Raw genomic sequence first — 12,100 nt, forward strand, 5'->3', positions numbered from 1 at the left:
ATTGACTTAATGAAAATGGCCGGGAGGCAGTATGTGTGCAGATAAGACTCCACAGCCATTTTCTTGAAGTCCATCAAGTCGATCTGCGCACGCACCGCGGTTATTTTCTTAAAGTCGATCTTGTCAACTGTGAGACTTTCAAAACAGCCCACCAGCAGATCAATGGTGCCCGCCGCTGTGACACCTCACAAGCCCGCAGCAGTATCGCTGACCCTCTGCACACTGACCATCTTGAGCAGCAGCAGTCTCTCCTCCGTGTCCACAGCATCGCCTACCATGCCTCCTGAGACCTTCTGAGCCGCTCCACCACCACCGCTCCCCCTTGGTGAGTATGGCTGTTCTATACAATTTAATTGAAATCAAGGAGAACAATAAAGAACTAAAATAAAGTGGTTGGATAAATATGCACACCCTTAAGCTACTATTTTGTTAAAGAACCCTTTGAATGTATAACAGTATTCAGGCTTTTTGGGTAAGAGTCTATCAGCATGGCACATCTAGAATTGGTAAACTTTTCCCACTCTTCCTTGCAATAGCCCTCCAGATCTGTTAAATTGCAAGAGGATCTCCTGTGTACAGCTCTCATTATGTCAACCCACAGTTGTGTTCAGGTCTTAGCTCGAGCTTTGCCATTCCAACACTATAAGGCTCTGTGCCCACGTTGCGTATTTGCGTGCAGTTATGGTGCGTATTGCACTGCAGCGTAACTGCATGCGTCCTGCGTCCCCAGCACAATCTATGAAGATTGTGCATAATCCATGCGCACGTTGCGTTTTAGAACGCAGCGATTTGCATGCTGCCAAATCGCTGCGTTATAAAAAGCAACATGTCACTTATTCCGTGTGCTTTGGATGCAGGTCCCGCTCTGTCTATGGGAGAGGCAGCATCCAGAGCGCATGAAATCGGCTTTTTCACTGCATTCATTACGCAGTGTTTCTGCAGCGATTTGAATCGCACATGTGCTGTTCAAATCGCTGCAGAAATTTCTGGAGGGACACAACAACGCAACGTGGGCACATAGCCTAATTTTCGTCTGGCAAAGCCATTCTTTTGTTGATTTGGAGGTATGCTTAGAGTTATTAAATAATTTTAAACTTCGGCACACTTGTAGAAAAAAGGACAATTAGAATTGTTGCTGTGTGAATTCTTTATTTAGAACTACTCATATGGATAAACAGAAAAAAACAAAGTTTTGGCTAGATTTAGCCTTCTTCAAGGTACATCTTGTAATGCTATCGAGGCGGGCAAGGGCTTAGTAGATACACTGGACCAAGGCACTAATCACTGGCCTGGAGGAGCATACCTGAACGGCTACCAATTTAAGTAGCTAAAAAGGACAGCCACAGGGAATCACGGTACCTTGGAAGCTGTTGCCACTGATATGGACACAAACAGTTGCTGATAGTAGGAGCAGTTGCAGCAACTGGTTTTGTAGGTTGGATGGATTGCTGTAGCAGCGGCCAGACTGGATTGTTGTAGCAGCATTGCCCCGTATTGTAGGAGTGGCTGGTGTGGATAGTTGCAGCAGTGTCCGGTCTGGATGGTTTGTGGCAGCAGCAGTCGTTATGGATGGTTGCAGCAGCAGCGGACTTGACATACACTGGAACACAGATACAAATGAATAATACAGCACACAGCACAGTAACAACAGCAGCAGCACCAGGGGACCTGAGAACTAGCAACGGACCGACCACGTTGCCAAAGCACCTCCCTTAAGTGGAGGCTGCCTTAAATACTTGATGCCTCTCAGTGATAGGCTGAGAAGTACATCTGGGTTAGGGAGTACTGCCCCTTTAAGAAAAGGGGCATGTTCCCTCGTGCCCTAAGGACACTCCCAGGAGGCTTGTGCGGCATGCGCAGACAGGAGACAGCATTAGTGACAGGAGATGGAGCAGCACAGCTGGAAGGTGAGAGTGCTAGCATCCATGCCAGGCAAGAGAGGCAGGACAGCATGAGGACGCCGGTAAGGCCAATACAGTACCCCCCTATTACTCCCCGTTTTTCAGGAATCTCTTAAGAAGAAGAGGGACATTTATATTCTCCCTTGACTACCATGACCTCTACTCAGGAATAAACCCCTTCCAGTCCAAAAAGAAAAAAGTTTTACCTCTAACCCATTTTACAGTGAAGATGGATTATTCCTCAAAGGTGTCTTCATCACTGACTTGGGGAGGCAAGGTACCTGGATCTCTGTAGTGGCCGGTCTAGGTGGTTTGCTGCAGCAGCAGTCGGTATGGATAGTTGCAGCAGCATCGGACTTGACGTGCTGGAACACAGATATGAATCAGTAATAGAGCACAGTAACAGCAAAGGCAACACCAAGGGACCTGAGAACTGAGACCTGAGAAAATGTTGCCCTTAAATTACCTGATGCTTCTCAGCGATAGGCTGAGAGGTATTTCTGGCTTAGGACGTACTGGCCCTTTAAAAAAGGGGCGTGCCCATGCCTGCACCCTGAGGACACTCGTAGGAGGCCTGTGCAGCGTGTGCAGGGCCTGGAAAGCATCAGCAGGGACCAGGGATGGAGCATCAAAGTCGTGAATGTAAGGGTGCCAGTGGCCCCGCCAGGAAAGAGGGCAGAACAGCACGGGGACACTGGTAAGGGTGTTACACATCTAAATATACAAACAAAAATCAGTTATAATTCATCATAATGACAAAGTTATTGTACAGTAGAAATAAAGTACATACAAAAAACAGCATAAGAAGAAGGGTACAATTGATCAAGGAGGCTAAAGCAATAATATTATTTAAATGGGATGACTATCCCTTTAAATGAGGTGTGAGACCCAGATTTATATTCTGAAATCAAATTACTCTGCCTATGAAATTTGTAGCACAAAAACATGACTAAAGGGAACCTGTCAGATGCAATATGCACCCAGAACCATGAGCATTTATGGGTGCATATTTCTAATCCCTGCCTAACTGTCCTAGACTATAGTAGCACAGATAAAGGGATCTTTAGAAAGAGTATTTCTAAAGATCCTTTATAATATGCTAATGAGGCCAGGGACTAGTAACATGGGCGTTACTTCCCTTAGCTTGTCGGCCTCCTTAGCATGTAAGCATGCTCCTGTGCGTAGTCGCTCTCACCTCTCTGCTAGCACCACGGCCGACGCTAGATTTTGGCTCAGTGCGCATGATCAGAAGTCCCCAGACGTCCGGTCATGCGCACTATGAAGCCAGCTGTACGTGTCCCAGCTTCAGAGAGGTCTAGTGAGCATGACCGGAAGTGCGGTGACTTCTGATTATGCACACTGCCCTGTGTTTGATCGCTGATGACACTAGGCAATAGGCATTGAATAGTATGTTTGCATACCCTGGAATGAGCGCAGGAACTAATGCCCTTGCGACTAATCCCTGCGCTCATTAGCATATCATAAAGGATGTTTAGAAATACTTTTTCTAAAGATCCCTTTATTTATGCTACTAGATATAGGGACGGTTAGGCAGGGATTAGCAATATACACCCAGAACTGCTCCTTGTTCTGGGTGCATATTAGACATGACAGGTTCCCTTTAACAAATACAAAGCATATGAGACAAACTAACTCTTAAAAAAGTTGTATATAGTGATGGGCGAACAGGAACTATTCATGTTCGGATTATTATTCATAACGAATCCAAAAGTACTATTCCGGTATTCGTCACAAATAACAAACCTAATGCAACTCAATGCAGAACCCAAGCATTTTTCTTGTCGTGCCGAACACCGGAATACTACTTGGTATTCGGTAAGCATTATCCAAACCCAAATAGTCACTATTCGCCCATCTCTATATAACGTAGAAGAATGATCTACAATTCCATTGTGCACATGAGAGGATCCAATGCTTGGTTGTCAAAAATATCAGCACTCACATTAATTAGCTTCTTTCCTTTGCCTTATTTATTTTATTTTTTCAAAAGATACAAAAGGTGCATGGTTTGAGAAAGGTCTGCACTTTTTGACCGAAACGCATCACATTGTATATTGCATCTTTTGAAAAAATTTGAATAAATAAGGCAACGAAATTAAGCTAATTTGATCTGAGTGCCGATCCTCATTCTTTTGAAATATATATACAGTGATGTAAAAAAGTATTTGCCCCTTCCCGATTTCTTATTCTTTTGCATGTTTGTCACAGTTAAATGTTTCAGATCACCAAACAAATTTAAATATTAGACAAAGATAACACAAGTAAACACAAAATGCAGTTTATAAATGAAAGTGGATGAATAGATCGGGCATCCGTTCTTCATAAAATTATTCCTTTATTAAATCATTAAAATCCAACAAGAAAATGAACGCATACTACGAACCGTTGGCCCCGTCAACGGCTCGGAGTATACATTCATTTTCTTGTTGGATTTAAACTGGTGTGTACATACAACACTATACCCATACTTATGCACTGACATATATATATTTTCCTTAAACATATAGCTTTGAGTATGCTGTATCAGTGTAAGTATAATCCTCTGTGATTATACAATATACTTTATCCATGTGTGCCGCCCCTTTCCAGCAGCCGGCGCTGCTCGGATCCGGATCTACGGTACGGCTCGAGGGGTTCTGCTGGACCCGGGGGTCGCGCGGACACTCCGACTAAAAGGGGACGTATTTGTACCAGGATGGTAGTAAACTGTCTGTGACGCCACCCACGGTGTGTGGTGAGATGTGGCACCAGCGCTGCTGTTGTGGGACACCCGGGGTGATGGAATGGCAGCTTGTTGTTAACCCCTCCGTGGATAGGGATGGTGGCCCCGGGATCCGGTGACTTGGTGCAGGGGACGGTGATGGCAGGAGCCGGTGCGCCTGGTCAGACCAGGGAGTCTCAGCTTACTCACGATTAAAGAAGTCAGACAAGTCCATTGGTTAACCAAGGTGATGGTGGCCGGTCGCTGCGGCCGGGTGTATTCTGGTCCCCCCACCCGGGCTGGTGGTCCGTATCTCTTCCCTCTGCACTGTGCTGTAGTGTTGTGGACTTCCCGGTCTGGAACTCGGGAGTCCGCTCCCGGTAATACTGTTGGGAGCCGTTCCCACTGACGCTGACCCGTGGGATCTACAGGCTCTGACGGATGCCCTATCCCTCTCTGTATGTGGTTGTCTCTTTTCGTGACTTAGGTTGGGACAGGACCTATAATGCTGCCCTCAATCGGTTGATTAGCTAGGCCGTTGGTTCCGGTTCTGGCTTCAGGGTCTGAGTACCCCCTCTGTGTACGGTTTCCGGTCGGGTCTCCGGTGTCGGTACCGGCGGGCTCCAACCTTGTCCTGGTCCACCTCGGATCCGCCGAGCCATCTTCCTGTCTCCTGCTAGCTACGGGTCCACCTAGCCAATGTGTCCGGGCTCCGACCCTGACACCTGTCAGTTCAGCCTCAGGCCTAAGACAGAGGCCTGGACTCACTCCTCTGACTCTCCTCTTTCCACACTCTCTGCTCACTTTCTTCTGCTCACGTTTTCCTGATCCGGGATCTCCAGACAAATAGGTGGGCGTTTCCTTCGTCTGGTCCTGCCCACTAGTGTGCCTGTCTTTCCCTGGGGGAGGTGACTAGGGTTTTCTGGTTGGCTGTGTGTAACCTAGGTGAGGGAAGGTGTTATGCGGGGGCTTATGTGTGACTACCTGTAGTGTCAAGGCGTCACACATGCAGTTACATGTACTCCTCTTTTTGGCACTTTATTTTATTTGCACTAGTTCTCTTACATTTACAGGGAGCGTATGATATAGGCCTAAGCCACACGGCGAGAAAAACGGTGTGAGTGGAGTGCAATAAATTATCGCATTCCACTCGGACCAATATTAGCCTGTGTGTCAGCACCCATGAGCGATTATTTTCTCAGCCCTAATCGGACCGAGAAAACAATCGCAGCATGCTGCGACTGTAATGCGAGACTCTTTCTCTCGCACCCATTCAAGTGTATGGGGCAAGAGAAAAATTGCACTGCACTCGCGGTACATTAGTGTACTGCGAGTGCAGAGCGAGAATCGCAATAGCCGGCTACGGAGGAGAGAGGGAGAGAAATCCCTCCCTCTCCTCCTCCATGCCGGTCTGCCCCTCCTCAGTGCTGGCCCGCCCCCCACAGCTGAGGTCCACTCGCACAGTCGGACCTCAGTCGCATTGGATACTAGCATGACACTCGGCTCTGCTGTATTGCCAGCGTGAGCCGAGTGTCATGCGAGAATCGCACTAGTGCTCCGTGTGGCCCCGGCCATACTCCTTAGATTTGTAGTTCTTCAGTGAAGTTGCATAGATTTTCTTGTACTTCCATAGGCATATGAGAACACCAATAGTTAGAGGACAAAATCCATACCACATAAGATTCATGAATATAAAGATACGTATAAAGATAATACTAAAGCATAATCAAAATGTGGGGATATAGGATCAATAATGACCATTCGGATATAGAATTATTAAACCAAAAAAGAGAAAACCGAACAACAAGGTCTTAAATAAGTTATATCTTTATTAACAAAGTTAAAATTGTACATAAAACACACACACACGGCTGTTGACTGGAAAAAGGCGTCAAGAAAAACCTGCATAGTATATAGGAATAGTATCAATCGGAAAGCAATAGTATGGCAATGGGGATAGCGTTAAGGGAACTCAGGGACAACAATGAATAGATTATAAATGCTGCCAAAACCCTTTCAGACACCAAAAAATGTAGCTAGAATTAGTGCCACATAAATTGTAGTAGGCAAAAAATGCAGCTAATGGCAGATAAATAAACAGGTAAATAAGTATTGTTCCTGAACACCATGAACGCTAACCGACAGCCTCAAAAAAGCAGGAAAAATATATAAGGGAGACATACGGCTCAGGGGATTTTAGACCCGTAAATGATCTTAAGGAATTGTCAAAATCAACACATTCCAATCACTAAATAGTGGTATATTCGCACAAAATATAGAGCACAGTCTCTTCACAATATATAATGCCTGCTTCACTAAAGGCTATCAGGCACTATAAATGGTGCCACATTAATGGGATAAAATCACCAAAAGTACAACTGATGATAAGCAAATGAATAAGCAAGGAAAATATCATTCCAGAATACCGCTAATGCTAAACCGACAGCCTCAAAACCAGCAGGCAGAATATAGAGAGAGTGAGACACAGCTCAGGATTTTTAGACCAACAGGGAAACGATATAGATATAAATAATCCTAATCCCAAAGAGGTGTCAGAATCGGCACACTCTAATCACGAAATAGTGATATATTCACCTGGGGTTATGGAGCACAGCCTCCTCTCGGTGTACGGCGCCTGCCCCGACGCGCGCACGTTTCGTAGCGACTTCTTCAGGGGCCCCCTGAAGAAGTCGCTACGAAACGTGCGCGCGTCGGGGCAGGCGCCGTACACCGAGAGGAGGCTGTGCTCCATAACCCCAGGTGAATATATCACTATTTCGTGATTAGAGTGTGCCGATTCTGACACCTCTTTGGGATTAGGATTATTTATATCTATATCGTTTCCCTGTTGGTCTAAAAATCCTGAGCTGTGTCTCACTCTCTCTATATTCTGCCTGCTGGTTTTGAGGCTGTCGGTTTCGCATTAGCGGTATTCTGGAATGATATTTTCCTTGCTTATTCATTTGCTTATCATCAGTTGTACTTTTGGTGATTTTATCCCATTAATGTGGCACCATTTATAGTGCCTGATAGCCTTTAGTGAAGCAGGCATTATATATTGTGAAGAGACTGTGCTCTATATTTTGTGCGAATATACCACTATTTAGTGATTGGAATGTGTTGATTTTGACAATTCCTTAAGATCATTTACGGGTCTAAAATCCCCTGAGCCGTATGTCTCCCTTATATATTTTTCCTGCTTTTTTGAGGCTGTCGGTTAGCGTTCATGGTGTTCAGGAACAATACTTATTTACCTGTTTATTTATCTGCCATTAGCTGCATTTTTTGCCTACTACAATTTATGTGGCACTAATTCTAGCTACATTTTTTGGTGTCTGAAAGGGTTTTGGCAGCATTTATAATCTATTCATTGTTGTCCCTGAGTTCCCTTAACGCTATCCCAATTGCCATACTATTGCTTTCCGATTGATACTATTCCTATATACTATGCAGGTTTTTCTTGACGCCTTTTTCCAGTCAACAGCCGTGTGTGTGTGTGTGTTTTATGTACAATTTTAACTTTGTTAATAAAGATATAACTTATTTAAGACCTTGTTGTTCGGTTTTCTCTTTTTTGGTTTAATAATTCCATAGGCATATGCACTTTATATGTGATAAACAAACAGTTAATATATACTGTGTTAAGGGAAAAAAGTTTTATGTTGCCTTTGAGTAATTTCAGTGTCATTAATTTACAGTATGTCACTCAATTAGATTTTATATATGTATTTTTGCAATATTTATTTCAGTCGATAAATAGTGACATAATTATTTGGTATGAATCCCAATGGTGTAGATATTTTATATTTTATCTTGTGGTGGAGTCATCCCCGTTTTATTGGCAGCAGGTTTTTGATATACTGTAGTATTTTATGTAAAAGTTATTATTAAAAATTAATTTTAATAGTTCAAAATAAAAATATTTTCAAGGTATAATATACTCTGCTGTTCTTTTGTCTAAAATCCTATTTGAGTTTTGTTGCCTATTATGTGTAATTTAATATGGGTATTCCTTTGAAGCTAATGTACATTAATATTGTCATTATGGTGAATTAAAACCACTTTTTGTTTTGTTTATAACTTTAAATGTACCTTGAAAAAGGCTAAATCTAAGGAAGGTTTTTTTTATGTTTTTCAGTCCATCTGAACAAAAATTCACATAGCAAGAATTCTAATTCTCCTTTTTTCTTCAAGTGTGCCGAAGTTTAAAAACTTGATGACCGTTTTCACTGTCCTCCACGGTATAACAAATTCCTTGGAAATTTTTTTGTACTCTTCTCCTTGGCTGTGTTGTAAGCTGTTAACGGATGATAGCTTTTGCTGTAAAATGCAAATTGAAAAATGTCAGGAAAATCCTACTAAACTTTATATAGGGCTAAACAGAATCACTGATGCCAGCTCTGTACTGACTACTATTTATCATGAGCTTAAATGTATTTGCCCAATTTTGAACACAACCACATCCACAATTACGAGGGACTGCTGATAAGTATTTGGCTTTACCCAGAAAGAGATAGGATGATGAAACTTTACATTTATTCAACATACTCTCCACTGATGTGAACACACATCTTATTCAAAGTTCCTTAAGCCTAGCAAAAAGTAGGATTTCGATTGTGCCTCAAACCAGGCATCCGTAGTAGCCATGGCATTAGAAATAGTGTGAAATTAGGTACCCTTGAGGTGTTTCTTCAGGTTTGGAAACAGATGATAGTCGGAGGGAGTTAGATCTGGTGACTAAGGTGGATGATCAACACTGGAAGCCCAGCACTGCCAGTTTTGCCGTGGTCGCTTGTGCAGTGTGAACAGAGGCATTGTCTTGCAGGAACAAGATTCCTTTGGACAGCTTGCCGTGCCTTTTGGCCTTCAGAGCTGCCTTCAATTGGTCCAAAAGTTCAATGTAATACCTTGCATTGATGGTGGAACCCTGTTGAAGGTAGTCCACTAGTAGCACGCCCTCGTTATCCCAGAACACAGACGCCATCACCTTAGTGGCTGATTTTTGCTCCCTGAACTTCTTTGGACAAGGATAACTACTGTGCCTCCACTCTTGACTGTTCCTTGTTTTCAGGGTCAAACAAATAAATCTAGGTCTCATCCATAGTGGCCAGTCAATGCAGGAAGTTCTTATCAGTCTGGAAATGCTGACAAATGGAATGGGAAGTTTTCAATCGCTTGCTTCTCTGATCTGTTGTCAAACATTTGGGGACCCATTTTGCAGATAGCTTCCTCATGTCCAAATGTTCATGGATAATGACACAAACACATGCACGGGAAATTCCCATGATGTCTGCTATTGTGTCTGCTATGTCTGCTGAAATTCGTCAATTCTCCAGTATTGGGTTGTGCATAGCAGCAACCACTCTCGGTCGTCCAGACCATTCCTCATCATTGGTGCTGAAGTGGCCTGTTTTAAATTTGGCAACCCAGTTCTTAACTATGGAATATGAAGGGCATTGATCCCCCAATATCTGCGACATATCACCATGAATATCCTTGGTGGACTTTCCTTGCAGTAACAAGAATTTTATCACTCCTCGGCTCTCAGTTGCTGTGAATATCGCATTAGACTCTGCCATTTTGTTTTGTGCGTAGAACACTGTTGCCATAAGCAACAAACACAAAATTTTGAAAACATATATTAGACACAAAGCTTTCATGTGCTGTAACATTTGTTACTATAGAAACAAAACAAAGATCACAAAGCCAAAGACTTATCAGCAGCCCCTCGTATAAAATGGTGTTCACAGTTAGGCCTAAGCCACACAGCGAGAAAAACAGTGCGAGTGGAGTGCTATAAATCATCGCATTCCACTCGGACCAATTCTAGCCTGTGTGTCAGCACACATGAGCGATTATTTTCTCAGCCCTAATCGGACTGAGAAAACAATCGCAGCATGCTGCGATTGTAAGCCGAGACTCTTTCTCTCGCACCCATTCAAGTGAATGGGGCGAGAGAAAAATCGCACTGCACTCGCGGTACACCGGTGTACCGCTAGTGCAGTGAGAGAATGGCAATAGCCGGCTATGCAGGAGAGAGGGAGAGAAATCCCTCCCTCCACTCCTGAGTGCCGGCCCGCCCCCGCAGCTGAGGTCTGCTCGCACGAACGGACCTCAGTTGCAAGGACACACGCATGACACTCGGTTCTGCTGTACTGCCAGCACGAGTCGAGTGTCATGCAAGGGGATCGCAGTAGTCCCCGTGTGGCCCCAGCCTTACAATCCCAGAGCGGCAAAGTGTACACAATCAGGATGGTCCTATCTGTAGTATTTCACCTAAGTTCCATCATGCCTCAATAGACAAAGGCAAAGCAAGACCCAGGCCTGACTATTTTGAACCTATATAGACAAGATGGAAAACTATATAGACAAGATGGAAACAGACAATGCGGCCACTGTGGGAACCGTGAGTCAAGGGGGCCCTCAACCGTCATCACACACAGCAATGATGAAGGATGGAGCGGGGCACTCCGCTCCATCCTTCATCATTCTCCCCTTGTGCCTGCGCTCAACATCTCAGTGCAACGAAGCACGGTCACGGCACTATTGTGCTCCTGCTGTGCTGAGATATGCAGCGTGCAGGACGGGAGGATGCTCTGACCAAAGCAGTGGGGGAGCAAGGAGAGGTGCATGGGGTGCATTACAATATATGGAGGACTATGGGGTGCAATATAATGCATGGAGGACTATGAGGGCTACCTTATACATGGAGAACTATGGGAAATGCATTATAATATATGGAGGATAACGCATTCTAATATATGAAGGATTGTGTGGGACCCATTATACTATATGGAAGACTATGTGGGGACCATTATAGTATTTGGAGAGCTATATACGAGGGGGGACAAAGATACAAGCATGTAATGGAAAAGTTTTTTGTGCTGAGGGAAAGAGGCTCTTTCCCTCAGCACCCAGCTTTCTCATGCTCTGATATCATCGGAAAGCTGGGTGCTGAGGCAAACATGTATATCAGAGCATGGGAAAGATGTGTGCTTAGGCAAAGATGTATATCAGAGCATAGGAAAGCTGCGTGTTGAGGGAAAGATGTATAGCAGAGCATGGGGAAGCTGGGTGCTGAAGACAAGATGGATATCAGAACATAGGAAAGTTGGGTGCTGATAGAAAAAGAGATTTCAGATCATGGAAAACCTGGGTGCTGAGGGAAAGAGCCAAGTGTTAGCGTCATTATTCTGTACCCCGAGTGTCAGCGTCATTATCTCATACCCCGTGTGTCGGCATCATTATCCCATACCCTGAGTGTCGGTGTACGTGGGGGGAGGGAGGGTTTCAGGTCCAAACTTTGCATCGGGGTCCATCATACTCTAGTTACACCACTGGCTATAGCCCTGTATGTACAGAGTTCAAGAAACTAAAGAATAACTGAAAAAAATGGTCCAGCACATTTGATGGTATAAGTGGCAATGTGTACATTAACACTATGGCCATTAATAAGTAAAACCAAGAAAAAAAATAA

The sequence above is a fragment of the Anomaloglossus baeobatrachus genome, chromosome 1 (assembly GCF_048569485.1).
Source record: "Anomaloglossus baeobatrachus isolate aAnoBae1 chromosome 1, aAnoBae1.hap1, whole genome shotgun sequence".
Lineage (NCBI taxonomy): Eukaryota > Metazoa > Chordata > Amphibia > Anura > Aromobatidae > Anomaloglossus > Anomaloglossus baeobatrachus.